We start from the raw sequence: 21455 nt of genomic DNA on the forward strand, positions 1-21455 counted from the left end.
CCATTTTTTTTTTTTAATTTGCATAGCATTTATATGGGATAATAGGAATAACTGGGAACAGTGGTAACTCAGTGGTAGAATCTTCACCTTCCATCCTGGAGACCAGGGTTCGATTCCCAACCAATGCACCTCAAACACAGCCACCGCCCATCTGTCATTGCAGGGTTCCATGTAACTATGATACAGAACAGGTTTCCACTGAGCTTCCGGACTAAGACAGACAAGGAAGAAAGTCCTGGAAATCTACTTCCAAAAACCAGCCACTGAAAACCTTATGGAGCAACGGTTCTGCTCTGGCACTCATGGGGGTGCCACAAGTCAGAGTCGACTCAATGCCAACTGGTTTTTATGAAAGTTATCAGGTTCACGTCTCCACCAGCCCCATAACTAACCCCACAACTTCTTAGCTCAGATTTTTTTTCTTTTGCAGACAGCACTGCACCTCCATCCATCATACCATTTCCATCTTGATCAGTAATTGACAATCCTGAAATCTAGAATGAGGATTGGTTAGTTAGTTCTACGTCAAAGTTAACTACAACAGGGAGCAGTTACACACCTCAGGGACTCTGGCTGTTCTTGATTCAGGCACTAGAAGGTCAGCAGCCCTAATTGTGAAATAATCCCCACTCTTTCCATCATCATTGTCATCCGAATTGAAAAATTCAGAGTTGAGAAATAATTCCCATGTCACTTTCACTGAAATAACAGAAGATATGAGTGTAGAAAAAATGATATTGGCCTATATGACAGGGCTTTCCTTGTTCAGAATGATACTCCAAAGTGCACCTTTGGTTGCCAGAGTCAATTGGAAGATTTGTCTCCAGCTCTAGTTGCCATGAATCGACCCAACTCATGGCACCCCTGTGTGTGTCATAGTACACATACTCCATAGGGTTTTCAATTAGATATACTCTGTAAGGTTTTCAATGGCTGATTTTTTGGAAGTAGATCACCAGGCCTTTCTTCTGAGGTGCCTCTGGATGGACTCAAACCTCCAAACTTTCAGTTAGCAGCAGAGAACATCAACTGTTTGCCCCGCCCAGAGACTCCAGTCCCATCAAATTAGCTGTTTTAGTCCATAACAATGAAAATTCAATTCCATGGGTGCTTTCTTGGAACCCACGACTTCCAAGACTACCTGCTGTTTCCAGAGAATCAAGGCTGAGAAATGCTGCGCCATTGCAAATTAAAATCAGAAAATAAACCAAAAGTAACAAATTCGACTACTTGGAGGCATGCAAAAGGAGATAATTATGACAATGACCTTAAGGATTAGATGTGGGAGAAACGTAATAGACCCCAACGGATACATTACCAACTTCACAAAAAAGACCTCCTTAAAGTGTTGAAGAGCAAAGATGTCACCTTGAAGACTAAGGTGCGCCTGACCCAAGCCACGATATTTTCAATCACACCATATGCATGTGAAAGCTGGACAGTGAAGAAGGATGACGGAAGAAGCACTGACGCCATCGAATTGTGGGGCTGGAGAAGAATATTGAATATACCATGGACTGCCAGAATAATGAACAAATTTGTCTTGGAAGAAGTACAACCAGAATGCTCCTTAGAAGCAAGGATAGTGAGACCGCACCTTACATACTTTGGACGTGTTGTCAGGAGAGATCGGTCCCTGGAGAAGGACAGCATGCTTGGTGAAGTAGAGGGTCAGCGGAAAAGAGGAAGACCCTCAATGAGGTGGACTGACACAGTGGCTGCGACAACGGGCTCATGCATAACAACGATTGTGAGGATGGTGCAGGACCAGGCAGTCTTTCGTTCTGTTGTACACAGGGTCGCTGTGAGTCAAAACCAACTGGACAGCGCCTAACAACAACAACAGAAAACAAAAAATAACACACGTGCAGAATGTGCTTCTTAGCTCAAACAAATGTATAAGACCAAATGGGCAGCTCCTGTCCAAGAGCAAGACGAGAAGGCAGGAAGGGACAGAAACTGGAGGAATGGTCACACAGTGACCAGGGTGGAAAGGGGGAGTGTGCAGACACATTACAGGGATGGCCACCAATGTCACAAAGCAATACATGTATAAATTTTTGTATAAGAAATTCACTTGAGCTGTAAACTTTCACCTAAAGCACAATTTAAAACAAAAAAGAAAGAAAGAAAGAAAGAAAAGAGGGTCTGTGGCCATTGTGTGTCCACAAAACATTCTCTATTGACAGATGTTATTGCTACAGCAACATACACACAAACACTAACCTGCCAGGCATAAACTCATCCATCTTTGGGGATCAATTCTCTATTCTGCTGCTGTACCCTGTTCCTCTTTCAGAAGCTTGGGGAAGGGAAACTCTCTTTTCTGTAGAATGAGGAAAGCCTGCTCATCTCCTCAGAAACTGGGACATACTTCAGAAAGGTTCAGAGACTTGGTTGTCCTACCTCCCTAATCCCCAAGGGAGAAATATTAACTCTTAAAGTCTTAAGCTGCTTTGGGTTCTGTTTGCAGTGAAAAATGATATATGACATTGGATTTTCTCCCTCGAAGAATAAATCATTTATTATGGAATCCTGAGATTCCAAAATACATTCTGTAATTGCTTAAATCATGGTTTTTGGCTCCCTTTCATGCCAGAAATGGACCTCTAGTGAATAAATAAACTTGCTCCTCACAGCAAATAGTTGTAAAGATTCCGATTATTGCCATATAATGTTACATGCCTGGTGAAAATATTCTAAGGAACAAACAGAAGAAGCTGGTCATCAAAAGAGTAAACGCTACACTGAATTTTCTGACAGACCTTTGAAGTGAAAGATTACTCTCTAAGGGAACTTTGGATCTCACGTCTTCAGGTAAGTATAATGTAATATTTTCACAAGCTATCATCTAAGAGGTGAGTAAATGAGAATATAGTAAGGGCTTGCATTTATGTGGAGTCCCTGCGTGGTGCAAATGATGAATTCACTCGACTGCTAAACGAGAGGTTGGAGGATTGAGTCCACCTAGAGGTGCCTCAGAAGAAAGGCCATTGAAAACTCCATGAAGCACAGTTTTACTCTGACACAAGGGGGGACACCATGAGTCGGAGTCAATAGGTCAGCAGCTGATTTACTTCTATCAACCCTCCATCTCATATCCATTCTCCATTTTGTACTCACCCTCCATCTTGTCTCTGACCTCCAGCTTGTCGCCACCCTCCATCTTGTCGCCACCCTCCATCTTGTCGCCACCCTCCATCTTGTCGCCACCCTCCATCTTGTCTCCACCCTCCATCTTGTCTCCACCCTCCATCTTGTCTCCACCCTCCATCTTGTCTCCACCTTCCATCTTGTCTCCACCCTCCATGTTGTCTCCACCTTCCATCTTGTCTCCAACCTCCATCTTGTCTCTAACCTCCATCCTCCATCTTGTCTCCACCTCCATCTTGTCTTCAACCTCTATCTTCCATCTTGTCTCCACCCTCCATCCTGTCTCCACCCTCCATCTTGTGCCCACCCTCCATTTTGTCTCCACCCTCCATCTTGTGCACACCCTCCATTTTGTCTCCACCCTCCATCTTGTCTCCACCTTCCATCTTGTCTCCAACCTCCATCCTCCATCCTATCTCCACCCTCCATCTTGTCTCCACCCTCCATCTTGTATCTGCCCTTCATCTTATGCCCACCCTCCATCTTGTGCCCACCCTCCATTTTGTCTCTACCCTCCATCTTGTCTCCACCTTCTATCTTGTCTCCATCCTCCACTTGTCTCCACCTTCCATCTTGTCTCCAACCTGCATCCTCCATCTTGTCTCCACCTCCATCTTGTCTTCTACCTCTATCTTCCATCTTGTCTCCACCCTCCATCTTATCTCCACCCTCCAGCTTGTCTCCACCCTCCATCCTGTCTCCACCCTCCATCTTGTACCCACACTCCATCTTGTCTCCACCCTCCATTTTGTCTCCACACTTCAGCTCACTGGGATGGAGAGATTCTATTCCACCACAACATCATGGGAGTCCCTGGATGGTGCAAATGATTAACATGCTTGGCTGCTAACCAAACGGTTGTCTGTTTGAGTCTCCCTAGAGATACCTTGGAAGAAAGGCCTAGTCATCTACTTGTGAAAAATCAGCCACTGACAACCCTGTGGAGCACAGTTGTACTCTGATGCACTTGGGGTCACCAGGAGTCAAAATTGACTCCATGGCAACTAGTGCAGTTTGGTTTTTTGCATTTCTGTATTCCATCTCAATTTCTTTGCACATCCTTTAAACTCAAGGAAAAAAATAATTGACCTATGATTACATACAATGAAAGTGTTTATTCCATTTGATAAAATACCCAAGATATTGAGACAATATCATATTGCCTGATTTTTCTTCTCACCCAGTTATTTAGATCATGCATAAGTATAGCTGTCCAACTCTGTGGAGTGCAAAGACAGACATACAAGTTGAAAAATTAAGATTTAATCATAGGTCAAAACTTTCTAAATGATCTTTTGTACTTAGTGGCTGTTTTGGTATCACAAGGATATTTCCTGAATATTATATGGTATTTCCCTGCAAGTCATTTGAGAACTCATTGCATCAAGGATATTACTCAATCATCAGTACATTAAATTGTCTTTATGATAAGATCACAAAATCCAAAAAGAATCCATTTTCCTGGGACCTGAGCCTTTTGCAATGATGAAAAAATTAAAACTCTTCTTTAAGTTTATGAATTTCTTGGAAGCCAGGAAAGACTGTACTAGCTAGTTTACATCTGGGGCCCTGGTGGCACAGTGGTGAAGAGCTCAGCTGCTAACCAAAAGGTCAGCAATTCCAATCCACCAGCTGCTCCTTGGAAACCCTATGGGGCAGTTCTGCTCTGTCCTATAGGGTCACTATGAGTTGGAATCGACTCGATGGCAATGGATTTGGGTTTTGGTTGTAGTTCAGATCTATGCTCAATATATTTGTGCATGGGGGAAAAGTGTAAAACATTAATTTCAGATAATTAAAGCAAATTCAGTATGTAAAATACTCCTGAATGGATTCTCCCAAGGAGCTTCTGGGTGATCTTCAACCTCATAACTTTCCGTTAGCAGTTGAGAATGTTAGCTGTTAGCACCACTCAGGGGCTCCTTGGCCAACAGAGGAGATGGATAAATACAGTTAAATTAAAAAATAAAGACACACTGAAATCCTCATACACAGCGGGCCAAAACAGTAAAACCAAACCCACTGCTGTCGAGTCGATTCCAGGTCATAGCGACCCAACAGGACAGAGTAGATCTGCCCCACAGAGTTCCCAGGGAGTGGCTGGTGGATTTGAACTGCCCGCCTTTTGGTTAGCAGCTGAATGCTTAACCACTGTGCCAGCGGGGCTCCACACAGCGGGTGGGAATGTAAAGTGCTGCAGCCACGTCAGAACATAACCTGGTGGTCCCTGAAACAATTAAGGATAGAGTTGCCATATAACCCAGCCATCGCACACCCCGGTCCCTGAGTGGGTTTGAACTGCCAACCTTTCGGTTAACTGCCAAACACAACCATTGTGTCACCAGGGCTCCTCCCTGGTATATACCCAAAAGAAATGAAAACACATAAAAACCCAGTGCCGTCGAGTCGTTTCCGACTCATAGTGACCCTATAGGACAGAGTAGAACTGCCCCATATCCACACAAAAATAAAGTCTGACAATGAACTAAAGTAATGGAATAAAGTGTTGCTTACTCACCACACTTTATCCACTCTTGGGAATCTCTCTTCAAGGGAAGAGGGTCTCTGGGTAGCCTAAAGAGTTAAGCACTGAACTAATAACCAAAACGTTGGTGGTTTGAACCCACCCAGCAGCACCACAGAAGAAAGGCCTGGCAATCTGCTTCTGTAAATTTCACAGCTAAGAAAACTCTATGGAGCAGCTCTATTCTGTACACATGTAGTTGCCATGAGTCAAGGGTCGACTCGACATCAGTGCTGTTGGTTTGGGATTATTTCTTCAAAGAAATATCTTAATTGTACAAAGGCCTGCTGAAAGCAAACACAATTTCGAGTGCTTGGGAAAACTGTGCCCTCTTTCGTATGTTGTTTTAAGTTTCCAAAATAAATAAATTGCTGCGACGACAGACATTTTTTTAAAATTCCTAGGGGCATTTATTTTAACGGAGCCAAAACAGCACGCTTCTTGAATGCATTTGCGCATTTGGATTTAGATCATGTTTATCATTTACTTTTCAACGATCCCAAAGACTATACCATTATTCAAGCATATCCCACTGAATATAAATAATTTAATGGTCTCATGGTTAATACTTGCCAGCAGAGGCAATTTTTTCTTCTAATGTGTAAAACACAGTAGGTTCTCATGTTTAGCACAAAGATGCCTGAAGCTGTTTATTTTTCACTTTTGCGATATTATTGACATGACGAAAGAACATAAACTCAGCATTTAACAGGAAATTAATATCATTTTAGTGTAATGTGATAATGATCTCTAGGCTCCACCGTTTTGGCTTTTATGGATAATTTGGAGTGGATTTTCAATAGGATATAAATCCTCAACTGACTTCTATTTAAAACCCAACGATATTATAACGCATGTGTGATAGTACAATTTTTTGAAATAGGACAAGAGAAAGACAAAGTCATTGAAAAAAAAAAAAACTAAATTACCAATACACGTTGTCGTGGAGTCGACTCTAACTCATGGCGCCCCCGTGAGGGTCAGAGTAGAACTGTGATCTGTAGGGTTTTCAACGGCTGATTTTTCATTCATGATGAGAGTAACACTAATTTAAACCACAGTGCAATGGCGCCCCCCTGTGTGTCAGAATACACAGTGGCTGCTGCCATGGACTCGAGGATACCAACGATCATGAAGATGGTGCAGGACCAGGAAATGTTTCGTTCTGTTGAACACGGGGTCGCCATGAGTCAGAGCCAACTCAACAGCAGCTAACAACAAACCTCCCTGAGCCTCTGCCCCTTACCCTACAGGATTATGGCACTGCACATGTCTTAGAAATAAACCCACACTTCACCGAGGAATCCATGCCGTGCCTTGTACCTAATTAGCACATAACGTTAGACGAATCAACATGAACTTAACTGACCTATAAGCCTTGGGTGTTTTGAAAGAAAAATGGACGGCTGTTTTTGCACATGATTTCGGAGTTACTGTTTAGTTACATGGAGCCCTGGTGGCGCAGTGGTTAAGAGCTCGGCTGCTAACCAAAAGGTCGGCAGTTGGAATTAATTGGTCGCTCCTTGGAAACCCTCTGGGGCAGTTCTACTCTGTCCTATCTGGTTGCTATGAGTTGGAATCAACTTTTTTGGTATCTAGTTATGTATACCCTTTACTGAGAAACCATACAGATTTTTTTTTTTTTTCCTGTTCCATACATCATTTGCTGAAGTGCCCTTTAGAATGGAATAGGACACGGAGCTTGAGGGAAGAAAACGCTGTGGAAAATAAATGATCTTCTCTCTTTGTGTTGGGCTCTGAAGGCCTCACCTTATAAATGACCTCGGAGAGCCTGGTAACGTCACTCCAGCCGTGGAAGACAGCTGAACTCCTGTGTAACGGGAGCCCCCGTGAATCAGGGGAGAACATCAAAGCCGTGACCACAGCAGCTGGTGATAGTAGCTCTGCAGCCAAGTCCACTCTCTGAGGACACCAAGGTCACAGAGTTTGCACAGACGAGGTACGGCAAAGGTATGCATACGGTATCCATTGTTCTTGCTTCGCTTGGCCAGAAAGCAAATTACCCAGTGCACGTAAAACATGCCTCTAGAATTCGTACGGTGCTGCGCTGCTTTAGGAACAGTGCAAACTGCGACCGCGCGCAGCAGCTAACCAAAAAGGTAGAGGTTCCTGCCCACCCAGAGGTACCTCAGAAGAAAGGCCTGGCAACCTACTTCAGAAAAATCAGCCATCGAAAACCCTGTGGAGCACAGTTCTACTCTGACACACATGGGGCCGACTCGACGACATCTGGTTTTTGGAGTCCCTGGGTGGTGCAAATGGAGTCCTGGTGGCACAGTGGTTAAGAGCTCGGCTGCTGACAGAGAGAGGAGTTCTGCTCTGTCCTACAGGGTTGCTATGAGCTGAAATCAACTCAACAGCAATGAGTGAACAGGTGGTGCAAATAGTTAAGCACTCGACTGCTAACAAGTGATGGAGTAAAACTGCCCCAAAGGGTTTCCTTGGCTATCATCTTTATAGGAGTAGATCTCCAAGTCTTTCTCCAGTGGAGGCACTGGGTGGGTTCCAACCACCAACTTTTTGGTTAGCAATGGAGCGCTTAACTGTTGCACACCAGGACTTCCTAAAACCAGGTTGAGGCATTGGAAATTGAAAGATGAGCAAGATTTGGGGCATGGTCTTAGAAGACTAGCAATCTAGATAAGACAACCCATGTGTAAACAAATAATTATAGCAAAATGCAACTAGCCTTAAAACAGAGGTGTGTGCTGGAGACAAACCAGATGATGAAAGAGATTCTCTTATGCCCTACAATACTCTGCAAGCTAAGAGTCTGAGAGATTTATCCCATCACCAACGTACCCCAGTGGTCTATAAAACTGAGACAAATTGTATTCTCTTTCTGCAGGTGTCATGGATGGAATTTTGTCCCCAAAAAATATGTGTGTTAACTTGGCTAGGCCATGATTCCCAGTATTGTGTGATTGCCTACCATTTTGTCATCTGATGCGATTATCCTAGGTGTGGTAAATCCTAACCTCTATGATGTTAATGAAGCAGGATTAGAGATACTTAATTTAATGAGGCAAGACTCAATCTACAAGATTAGGCTGTATCTTGAGTCAATCTCTTTTGAGACATAAAAGACAGAAGCAAGCAGGAAGACATGCGGACCTCATACCACCAAGAAACAAAAGCCAGGAGTATAGCACCTCCTTTGGACTTGGGGGTCCCTGCACTGGGAAACTCCTAAACCAGAGGAAGATTGAAGACAAAGATCATCCCCCAGAGCTGACAGAGAGAGAAAGCCTTCCCCTGACACTGGCACCCTGAATTAGGACTTGTAGGCTCCTAAACTGTGAGAGAATAAACTTGTTTGTTAAAGCCACCCACTTGTGGTATTTCTGTTCCAGCAACACGAGATGGCTAAGACAGCAGGTAACTCTGACAGAGAGAGAAGGAGGAGAACAAGGAAGCCCAAGCAGCTTAAAGCCCAGCTCACAGAGGGTACTCTGGGATCTCACTGGCCCCGGAGCTTACAGTGCAATGTCATCTGTCTTAGTTAGCTAGTGTTGCTGTAAGAGAAATACCACAAGGGGGTGGCTTTAACAAACAGGACTTTATTTTCTCACAGTTCAGGAGGCTGGAAGTCTGAATTCAGGGCACCGCCTCTGGGGGAAGGCTCTCTCTCTGACAGCTCTGGGGAAAGGTCCTTGTGTCTTTTCAGGTTCTGTTCTTTGATTCCTTGGTGATCTCCATGTGGCAGCTCCAGTGCTTGCTTGCTTCTCTGTGCCTTATCTGCAGTTTTTACATTTCAAAAGTGATTGGTTTAAAACACACCCTACACTGATATAACGTCATTGACATAACAGTGTTGGCGAGAAAGGATTTTCATCAAACCCTTCTGCAACAAAGAGGTTTTCGTTGTGACTTATCAGAAAACAGAATGGGAAACTGGCTGCAAACACTCAGGCTATTAACAGACCAAAATCCAATGAATTACAATCTGTAAGTGCTTTTTATACAGTTCTAACAGAAGCTGATTTATTGTGCATAAATTACTTACAGGCTATGATTGGTTAAAGTAAAGACAGAGAACTAAGACCATGATTGGGTGACCTTTTCCTATTTTTCTTTTCTAAAAACTTAGTCTCTTGGCTCAGGGGTCCTGGATCTGTCATATGATGGTTGTTTTTTGTTATGTGAGCTACGTATGATATTGGGTAGATCTCTAACGTGCTTCCGGTGATGAATTGTTGTTTAGTTTTTGGTACGCACGTCCACTGTCCATTGAACCTGTTAGAGCACTCTGTCTGTCCCACATCTTTGATGTAGTTTGCTATTGTTTTAAGCTCCTTAGATTCTAACAAGTCAGCCTTTTGCGGTTACGGCCTGCTGTGATTAGGTTAACCTTTTATCAGTTGCTCTGCTTCAGCCCACTGTTGCAGCCACTGTGTCAATCCATCCCCTTGAGAGTGTTCCTCTTTTTTGCTGACCCCCTACTTTACCAAGCATGATGTCCTTCTCCAGGGACTGGTCTCTCCTGATAACATGTCCTCTGAACCTTAGATCCATGAAAAAAAAAATCATTAAAGCTTTTCATGCCCCTGGCTCCAGGTATCAGTGGATGTCCAGTGGCTGAATTCCCTGCCAAGACTGGTTGTGAGGGTCTGGCTTTGCCAAAACTATTTAGATTAGAAGGTCATTTTGGAATGCCGTTTGCAATGATATGACTTAGTCCCTGATCGAATAGCCCAAATGTGGTTTTCAGTCCCCTTCCCTGTCAACGACAAGGCTGACTTGGCCTGTCACAGAGAGAGCAATGGCTGGTGCGTGACCATCATTTCAGACAAGGGGCTCCAGCCGGTCTTTGGAAGGAGTCCTTGGGAATCAATGACTACTCACAGACCCCCACGCCAAGGTCCCTTAACCTGGCCAGAACCATCACAACACCCACTTTGCGATTCCCCAAACTCATGTCACTCTCCAGAACAATGCTCTAACGATCGTTCCCCCCCAGAAAGAACCGTTAGCTTTGTAGCTAGACCGAACAGTAATATTTTGCATGCTGCAGGGAGTATTTTTTACATGATTAGTATGGAAATAGCAAGCCCTGGTGGCACAGCGGTTCAGCACTCAGCTGCTAACCTAAAGGTCAGAGGTTCAAATGCACCAGTAGCTCCAAGGGAGAAAGACCTGGCAATCTGCTCCTGATCTGTCTAGGAAACCTCATGGGGTGGTCCTACTCTGTCATGTGGAGTCACCATGAGTCAGAGTCTACTCGATGGGACCTAACTACAATAACAGCGGCGTGAAAATACTCACCTGTGATAACATTCTTTTAAATTTATTTTTCTTGGTGGCAGGGTATTTTCTTGCTGATACAAACCCATCAATGAGCCCTGATTACTTATCCTTTTTGCATACTAATTTCTGCTGCTTTGGTATTGTGTATTGTTGTCATGTGCCTTGCGTGACGTAGTCAACTCCAACTCGTGACGACCCCATGTAACAGGGTAGAACTTCCCTGTAGGGTTTCCTAGGCTGTAATCCTTACAGAAGCAGATTTCCACATCTTTTTCCCATGGAGTGGCTGGTGGTTTGGAACCACCAACCTTTCGGTGAACAGCCAAGTGTTTAACCCCTGTGCCATCAAGGCTCCTTGTTAAACACTTAGCCCACTGCCGTTGATTCTGACTCATATCGACCCTATAGGACAGAGTAGAACTGCCCCATAGGGTTTCCAAGAATTCAAACTGATGGATTTAGCAGCCAAGCTCTTAACCACTGCACCACCAGGAATGTATAATACTGAATCTCAACTATTTGGTTCACTGTCATTAACCTAATTCCATTTGGGGAAACTGGCAGTTCAGGGGTAGAATTCTTGCCTCCCATGTGGGGAATCCAGGTTCAATTCTCAGCCAGTGCACCGCACACACAGCCATCACCCATCTGTCCATGGAGGCTTGCATGTTGCTGTGATGCTGAACAGGTTTCAGCTAAGACTAGGAAGAAAGGCTTGGTGATCTACTTCCAAAAATCAGCCAGTGAAAACCCTATGGATCACAATGGTCTGATCCACAACTGGTCACGGGGGTGCTGTAGGACCGGGCAGCGTTTCCTCCCGTTGTGCACGGGGTCGGCACGAGTCGGGGCTGACTCAACGGCAGCGAACAACAATTCCATTTAGATTGTGAAGTACATGGAAACAACAAATTATGGGACTTTCTAATCCTCCTGATGAAAACTATTAATAACGCTGAGCAAAATATAAAAAGATTACTTTTTTTTTTTAAATGCCTCAACACATTGGCAAGAATGTAAGGAATATTTAGGTCCCAAAGTCTAAGTGACGGTGAGAAGTCAGAAAGCCTTGATGGGCATTGTAGAATCTAGACAAAGTGGGCTGGAGTTTTCACAGGCCCATGAAATGAGAGGAATTTACATATATCTGGAACCCTGTAGGGCTACACCCTCCGATGAAGCCGAATTTGAAGTATATCAGCACACCTCTGGGAATCCTAAAAGCAAAATTGCTAGCTCACACGAGTTTGCTATGAGATTCATCCACCCCACACAAATCTGCAGCCATACAGGGCTACCCATTCATCATGTTGCCATCCAGTCGATTTCAACTCATAGCTACGCTGTAGGACAGAGTAGAACTGCCCCACAGGGTTTCCAAGGCTGTAAATCTGTACAGGAGCAGGCTGCCACATCTTTCTTCCGTGGAGAGGGACATTTCGGTTAACAGCCGAACACTTAACCAGGGAGGACTCCTGTATACACTTAAAATAAAGATGAATGTAAGAGATCTCAGAGAGAAGAACTCCCAGCTGACCTATATTTATGAGAAATATTAAATGTTTGCTGGTTTAAGCCCCTGACATTTGGGGTGACTTGTTACACAGCAAAAGCTAACTCTTACCATGGTTTCGGTGTTGTTATTAGATACCATACAGTCAATTCCGACTCATAGCAATCCCATGTGACTGAGTAAAACTGCCCCATACGGTTTCCTAGGCTGGAATCTTTATGGAAGCAGGTTATCAGGCCTTTCTTCTGCAGAGCTGCTGGGTGGGTTCAAACTGTTACCCAATTGGGGTCTGTGCTCTGAAGCAGTCGAACCAATGAAATGTATTCCAAGTCAGAAAGAGAGAGAGAGTTTATTAGGAGGTGACACCAACGAGAGCCCCCAACAGCAACACAGACTGTCCTTTATGAAGTCCCCCAAAAGCGATTTTTACATCAGAGCTTATATATTATTTTGGCAAGGGTTACCTAATGTTTTCAAGCATGTAGCCCACAGATGGTTGCATACGTCACAAAACAACTACAAGAAACTCTTTATTGAACTAAAAATGTAAATGTCGGACTCTGGACTCTAATCTGTATGTTTGTAACAGGCTGAAAAAAAACTCACATAAGACTCTCTCGGCTAATGGAACTGGCCTGCCAGGTCCACTCTGACCAAGATAAAGAGCAAGAAAGAAAGTTGCAGACCAAAAGCACCAGGCAGCCTTCCTAGCTGCTGTCCTTGTCCTGCAGGCTGAAGGCCATTTCTCAAGAGAACAAAGAAGAGGAGAGAGATGAAGGCCACAGGAGCCGAGAGGGCTCCACACCCCTTTGGAAAGAGACTAGTGCAGCTGGTGCAGTAAAAAATGCTCACAGATTACTTAGAGTATCATTATGGCGTTAGTTATGTCAAGCTCTCAATCACCCATTTGGAAGAGGGGAAAACATGTTGCAAGGTATTAGGGTCACAAAACCACCAACCTTTCAGTTAGCAGCCGAGTGCTTAACCACTATACCACCATGGCTCCCTACCATGGTGTAAAGAAGGGAATTAGACCATGGTAATTGCAACCAAGATTCTTTTGCTACTCAGTAACTCTATCTGGTTCTCCTCCCAGTCACATAGTGAGATTCTATGCCCTTGCTGTCTCAGAGTTCTCTAGGGAAACAGGCCTAGTAAATAGAAGATGAAAGGTAGATAGAGAAAGACAAATAGATAGACATACGTAGACAAATACAGAGAGAAATTAAAAAAAAATCAAAACCAAACCCCTTGACATCAAGTTGATTCTGGCTCATAGCGACCCTATAGGACACAGTAGAACTGCCCCATAGGGTTTCCAAGACTAAAACTTTATGGAAGCAGACTGCCACATCTTTCTCCCAAGGAGCGGCTGGTAGTGGGTTAGAACCACCCACCTTTCAGTTAACAGCAGAGCGCTTTAACCAGTGTGCCACCAGGGCTCCTGTGGGAGGTTCTAATGAACAGACATTTATTTTCTCACTGTTCAGGAGGCTAGAAGTCCGAATACAGGGTGCCGGATCTAGGGGAAGGCTTTCTCTCTCTGTTGGCCCTGGGGGAAGGTCCTTGTGTCTTTCAGCTTCTGTCCCTCAGTTCCTTGGCTATCCCCATGTGGCGTCTGTCTTCCCTAGTCTCTGCCTGCTTGCTTCTGTGTCTAATCTGCTCCATTCAGATGTCAAAGGGATTGGTCTAAAACACACCCTACGCTGATAAGGTCTTATTAACCTAACAAAGAAAGTCCCAGTCCGAATGCAATTACATCACACCAAAAAACCAAAACCCTATAGAACAGAGTTCCTAAGGAGTGCCTGGTGGATTCAAACTGCCAACCTTTTGGTTAGTAGCCGTAGCTCTTAACCACTAGGCCACCAGAGTTTCCACATGTATACCCATAAAAAAACCCACTGCCGTCAAGTCAATTTCGACTCATAGCAACCCTACAGGACAGAGTAGAACTACCCAGCAGCTGGCGGAGTCAAACTGCTGACTTTTTGGTTAGCAGGCTAACTAATGCTTAAAACCACTGGGCCACCAGTGTCCCTCATCACATGTATAAACCAAACCAAACCCAGTGCCATCGAGTCAATTCCGACTCATAGCGACCCTATAGGACAGAGTAGAACTGCCCCATAGAGTTTCCAAGGAGTGCCTGGTGGATTCAAACTGCCGACCCTTTGGTTAGCAGCCATAGCACTTAACCACTACGCCACCAGGGTTTCCGTCACATGTATAGAGGTCAGGATTTACACACATGTTGGGGGTGGCGGGCACAATTCAATCCCTAACAGTGCGAGAGAGCATTTGGGGCTATTTTAAGCCCACTGAGGTCTGTGGCTGTTTGTTACTGCAACATAGCCTAGCTCAAGCTGTCTCAGAAAAGCTTAAAAATACCAGTTCCCTCTGAACAGGTAACCTTAAACCATGCTTTACACAAGTTTGTGACTCAAAATCGCATTCCTTTGGAGTCTGAAAAACTCCAAGCCAATAATTCAGCTTAAAACACTTTGGGACCAGTCGCATCTTCAGTCTTTGGGCAGAAGCAAAATTACATAACCTAGCAAGAAGGGCTCTCCTTATCCCCAAACCCCAAATATTTCCAACAGATGAAGTCCCCAAAATATCAGCTTGCAGCCAAAAAGTAGCAGCAAAATTACATCTGCAAAGAATGCCGCCATCGGAGTTTTCAGGCATAGAGTATGTATATTTTAGATATGGCTCAAATGTTCAAGCACTCAACTACTAGCCAGAAGGTCAGCGGTTTGAACCTACCCAGAGATGCCTTTTAAGAAAGCCCTGGCAATCTGCTTTCAAAAGGTCACAGCTGTAAAAATCCTATGGAGCAGTCTTACTCTGCACACATTCGGTCACCTGAGTCGGGGTCACCATGAGGCAAGGTCAACTTGATGGCAACTAATAACAACAGCATATGTTTAAAGAAATAAACCAAAAACCAGTTGCCATTGAACTACATTCCAACTCAGGGTAACCCCACGTGTTCCAGAGTAGAGCTGCCCCATAGGATTTTCTTGGCTGTAATCTTTACAAAAGCAGGTCTCCAGGCCTTTCTTCCTCAGTGCCTCTGTGTGGGTTAAAACCACCAACGTTTCGGTTGGTAGACTGGTACAAACTATGTATGTCATCCAAGGGGCCTTTCAAGAAATAAAAGAAGGGATAAACCTACACAAATAAGATACCGTAAGAAATGACTACAGAAACTAGAAAAACAACCCAAAAAAAGTCTAAAAAATGAAATATGTAATACCTGCAAATGGTTAAAATGCTTAGCTCTTAACCAAAAGGATGGAGGTACAAGTCCTCCCAGACACACCTCAAGAAGAAAGACCTGGCAATCTACTTCTAAAACATCAGCCATTGATAACTCCATGGACTACAGTCCTAATATGACACCCATGGGGGTCACCATAAGTGAGGGTCGGCTTGACAGTGGCTGGTTTTTAGGAGTCCCTGGATGGTGCAAGCTATGAGTCAGAATCGACTCGACGGCAATGGGTTTTTTGGTTGGTGCAAGGAGCCCTGGTGGGACAGTGGTTAAGAGCTTGGCTGCTAACCAAAAAAAAAGGTCAGCAGTTTGAATCCACCAGCCACTCCAGGGAAACCCTATGGGGCAGTTCTACTCTGTCCTATAGGGTCACTATGAGTTGGTTGGAAACAAGTCAACAGCAATGGGTTTGGTTTTGCTTTTGAGTAGTGCAAACAGTTAACATTCTGGGCTGCTAACTGAAAGGTTGGGGGTTTGGGTCCACCAAGAGGAGCCTCAGAAGAAAGGCCTGGAGATCTACTTCTGAAAAATCCGCCACTGAAAGCCCTATGGAGCCTAGTTCTACTCTGCTGGCTCCCGGTGGGGAGACAAAGTAGCTATTCCTAAGAGTGGCTCTTCACTAACAACCTTTTCAGCCAACAAACAGGCGAGGCTCTTCAGCAGATCCTCTCTTCACTAGCAATGTCAGATGGTGCAAATCAGCAGCTGCGTGGGTTCCTCTCCCCCGGCACTTGAATAAATCAATGGCAGAGGGGCTGTTGATGCCATTGTTCCTGAACAGCCCTCTAGGCTGAGAGACTCACAAATTAAACAGAGCTGGTAACACTGCCTTCCAAGTCTCGATGAGCTAATGCTTCATTCTAACCGGCAGCAAAACTCCCACTGCCAACCACGGGCCCCAGGTGGATACCAGGAGAGGCTTCAGAATCAGCCACTTGTGTGTCCAAAATGACAAGTCAGAGATCAAAACAGCAGACCCCTTGGAATTCAGGAGAGCACTCCTGGTCAGCATGCAGGCTGTGGGGATTCCTTGACAATTCACGGTGAAACCCTGGTAGGGATGAATTTACATGGCCGACCAGCTTTTATAATACAGGTTTCTAAACAAGCAAGGAGCCCTGGTAGCGCAGTGGTTAAGAGTTCGGCTGCTAACCAAAAGGTCGGCAGTTCGAGTCCACCAACTGCTCCTTGGAAACACTGTGGGGCAATTTTACTCTGTCCTATAGGGTCCCTATGAGTCAGTATCAACTGGGCAATGGGTTTGGTTTCGTAAACAGGCATGGGTGCTGCGCCTCTCGAGGCATGCTTGCACCCCAATCCCCCACCCCATCATTCACAGCAGTCCCATTACCCTTTTAGCCTCATTTAAACAACAGAGTTTTACACGTCCTCTCTGTCCTGAAAACTGCTTGAAATCGTCTTTGTCATCCTGATGATCCGACTTATGTTCTCTCAGGAAAAAAAAAAAAAAAGTGGGGCGGGGGCTAGAGGAAATTTTAAAAGAAGGGAAGTCACTTTACATAGATTTATCCAACAATGAAAATTCCCAGGCGAACTGAAGCACACGGTATTCTCTTTCTGCAGGTAACTCTGACAGAGAGAGAAGGAGCAGTACAAGGAAGCCCAGGCCGTTTAGAACCCAGCTCACAGACAGTGGGGCCCTGGTGGCTCAGTGGTTAAGAGTTTAGCTGCTAACCAAAAGGTGGGCAGTTGGAATCCATCAGCCGCTCCTTGAAACCCTATGAGGCCATTCTACTCTGTCTTACATGGTCACTATGAGTCAGAATCCACTCCATGGCAATGGGTTTTTAAAACAGGCAAAAAGGATACTCTGCGATCCCACTGTCCCCAGAGCTTACAGCACAATGTCATCTCTCTTAGTCTCTTGGTGCTGCTGTAACAGACATGGGTGGTTTTAAGTAACATATTTATTTTCTCAGTTAGGAGACTAGAAGTCCGAATTCAGGGCACCAGCTCCAGAGGAAGGCTTTCTCTCTCTATCGGCTCTGGGGGAAGGTCCCTGTCTCTTTTGACCTTCTGCTCCTCGGCCGCCATTATGTGGCATCCATCTTCCCCCATCTCTGCTTGCCTGTTGGATCTGCTCTTTTGTATTTCAAAAGAGATTGACCTAAGATACGCCCTACACTAATACTACCTCATTAACATAACAAAGAAAACCCATTCCCAAATGATATTATAACCAGAGACATAGAGGTTATGATTTACAATACATATTTTGGAACACACAATTCAATCCATAAGAGCCACTCTTAGCAATAGCTCCTTTCTCCCCCCACATAGTCTTGTCAATTGCCTCATATGCATGTGAAACCTAGACAGAGAATAAGGAAGACCAGAGAAGAACTGACACATTCAAATTGTGGTGTTGGTGAAGAATATTGAACATACCATGGACACCAGAAGGATGAACAAATTAATCTCAGAAGAAATACAACCAGAGTGCTCCTTGGAAGCAAGGATGGTGAGACTTCGTCTTGCTTACTTTGGACAAGTCACTGGGAAAGACCAATGGCTAGAAAAGGACATCATGCTTGGTAGAGTAGAGGGTCATCAGAAAGAAGGAAGACCGTCTATGAGACGGATCGACATGGCAGCTACAGCAATGGATTCAAACACACCAATAATCATGAACATGACGCAGGACCAGACAACGTTTCATTCTGAGATGGAGAGCTATGTGAAGAAGGAGTTTACTTGGAAGTGCTCCCCAGAGAAACCCCTGTAGGGAAGTAGGGAAAACAAGGTTGAGCAGAAGGCAAAGCAGACCCACAATGGGGTTGCAACTGGGTCTTAGCCCATCCTACAGAGGAAGCTCAGGGGCTGGGACGGTCCTTCAGAATTGTCCCACACTGACACAAGGAGACCCAACCTGTGTATCCCTACATCAGCCAGCCCTCATCAGCAGAGGCAAATACTTGGGTGAGGCACTGCCCTGTGATCCAGCTCAATGCCCGGTGGCCCTAGACACGTGGTCACTTGATGTCCCTCGGCCATTCAATCCATCTCTTAGGAGGAGCAATAAGATTTTTTTCAAACGGTATCTGCTGCAGACGACAAGACGTTTATCAAAAATCCTTCCGTTGTCGCTCTTAGTTGCCGCCGAATGGGTCATCGACTCACGGCAACCTCACGTACGACAGAACAAAACGTTGCCTGGTCCTGCATCATTCTCACAACCAGCCACCAGCCTTAATGACTACTAACGATGAAAGTTTGTTCTGGTTAGTTGCTACAGTGTCAGCACGACTCACGGAGACCCCACGCACAACAGAACGAAACGTTGCCCTGTCCTGACGCCATCTCCACGATCATTGGTAAGCTCGAGTGCCTGGTTGCAGCCACTGTGAATTTTGAGCGCCTTCCAACCTCAGGGCCTCAATCTTCCAACAATCCGTGGGACAATCGACTGACAAACAGCTGGTGGTAGAATGCTTTAGGTTATCTGTTTCTGTTTTTTTTTTTTTTTTCTCCAAAACCGTTGAGACTAATAATTTGTGTTAAGTGCTACTTCTTGTTAACTGTGGCTCAAGCAAGAACATAGAAAGTCATTCGCTTCTGTAACTGGAAAAAAATGCTTTACACTGAAACAGGGTTGAAGGGCTTGTGATGAAAGCTACAATTCAGAGCTAACAGCCCCAGCTGCCCGGCTTCCTCATACCTGGGGTGAGGCCCCCAGAGCCCCAGGTGAATCTGCTGATAACTCTCCTGGGGAAAAGCCTTGCACAGTCTGTGCCTTCATGCCTTTACAGGCTGCTCACGCACTTGTTCCTGGTTGCTTTGCTGTGCTTTGCCAGCCGGCCTCCTGCCTGGGCTCCCTTTCCTCCTCTGTACCCTCGGGGAACCACTGCCTGGTGTGCGTGTTTGTGCTTTCGTCTGAGCTAAGAAAGCCACACTCACACACGTATGCCACACACACATACAGACACACCACACACATTACACACACTCGCATACAACAGACACTCATGCAACTGAGTTAAATATCTACCCAATATCATATGTAGCTGATATAACAAATAAAAAAAAAACATTATATGATAGACCTTGGATCCCTGTGTCAAGACACTACACTCTTAGAAAAAAGGGTCACTCGATCATGATCTTACTTCTCTGTCTTGTCTTTAACCAATCATAGTCTGTAAGTAATTTACTCACAATGAGTCAGCATCTAGCACAATAGTATAAAAAACACTTACAAATTGTAATTCATTGGATTTTGGTCTGTTAATAGCCTGAGTGTTTGCAGCCAGTTTCCTATTCTGTTTTGTGATATGTCACAACGAAAATGTCTTTGTCACAGAACGCTTTGGTGAAAGTCCTTTCTCTACAACACTCTCGCTGCTGGGAACACCGATTTCACTTGTGAGACTTGCTTTCATTCTGTGAGTTCGGTGCTTCACCGATTCATACATTGTGTGTTGTGTGCTTCACTAAAACCTCCAAAATAATTTACTTTACAGATGACTTATTTAGCAGTTCAGACTTTTTGACAATGCAAATAGCAACTTTCTCTGCTCCCCAAAGGTATCTTTGATGACTAAAATAGGCTTTTCAGCTCGTAGATGAACTTAAGAAAACTCAGGCGTCTCTCTGAAGAAACAAGGACAGCCTATGGAGCATAGTTCTACTCTGACACACAGGGAGTCACCATGAAACACAGCTGACTCAATGGCAACTATTTTTTTGTTTGTTTATTCCTATAAATATAAGTGTGATACTCTTGCGGAAACACTGGTGGTCTAGTGGTTAAGATCTATGGCTGCTAACCAAAAGGTCTGAAGTTTGAATCAGGTGCTCCTTGGAAACGCTATGGGGCAGTTCTACTCTGTCCTAAGTGTCGCTTTGAGTCGCAATCAACTCCAGGGACAGTTTGGTTTTTTGGTGACCAGGACTCAAACACAATAGGGAGCCACTGAACCCCTCGGTCCGGAGCTGGAGCGCTCTGGGTTCCCGCACGGAATCCTTCTCCTGAGCACCGAGCGTCCCGGAAACCGGAAGCGGAAGTGTGCACCCGTGGTCTGTGTCTGTCCTGCTCCGGTGTGAGGTCGGTGTGGCCGCAGCTGCTTCGTGGAGGCCACGGAGGTGGGACCTGTGTGTGTCGGTGCGTGGACAGGTGAGGTGGTGGGAGCCGCGCACACCTGTGCTGCCCAGGGGGCGGGGAGACATGCAGGGTCCTGGGCCTCCCGGGCGCCGGGCTCGCTCCCTTTGTGTGTCGGTGCGTGGACAGGTGAGGTGGTGGGAGCCGCGCACACCTGTGGTGCTCAGGGAGCGGGGAGACATGCAGGGTCGGGCGCCGGGGTCGCTCCCTGCGGCAGCAGATAATCCAGTGTCATCCATTTCTTGATGGAAAGTCAGAGAATGACTGAAGCCGAGGAAGCAAAGTAGGGGTGCAGGTGGGGAGTAGGAGGCCGCTTGGAGGGGCAACAGCAGTAGGGCGTTTAGAGCCGTGCTGACGACTCTGGGCTCCTTGAAGGCCAGGGCACAGCTACTGACAGACATTGAGCACTTCCTTGTTGCAAACAGATCTTGGAAATCACAGCCACTGAAGGATGTCAGACACGATCTTGTTATGAAAAAGTCAGGGAAGACTGAGGAGGCCCAGATGTGGAGATGGGTTGTGGGTCAGGAAGGTAGTTCAGGGATGTAGTTTAAATGTCCGTGGTTCACAGGGCTTCTGTCTTACTCATTTAGTGCTG

General features: G+C 45.2%; 1 protein-coding gene across 9 annotated transcripts in view; it reads right to left on the reverse strand.

Annotated features, from left to right (window-relative positions):
* LOC111747946 (cAMP-dependent protein kinase catalytic subunit PRKX-like) overlaps positions 1–21455 on the reverse strand; it is a 190020-nt gene that overhangs the window by 146797 nt on the left and 21768 nt on the right. For 4 of the 9 annotated variants that reach the window (XR_010319854.1, XR_010319848.1, XR_010319850.1 and 1 more), the window contains exon 4: positions 1607–1830. The exons of 4 other annotated variants lie outside the window; for them this stretch is intronic. The gene's annotated coding sequence lies outside the window, so the exon portion shown is untranslated. Of the gene's footprint in view, positions 1–1606; positions 1831–4791 lie in introns of those variants that run through there. One more of the 9 variants, XR_010319857.1, reaches the window with a different exon arrangement.

The sequence above is a fragment of the Loxodonta africana genome, chromosome Y (genome assembly GCF_030014295.1).
Source record: "Loxodonta africana isolate mLoxAfr1 chromosome Y, mLoxAfr1.hap2, whole genome shotgun sequence".
NCBI lineage: Eukaryota > Metazoa > Chordata > Mammalia > Proboscidea > Elephantidae > Loxodonta > Loxodonta africana.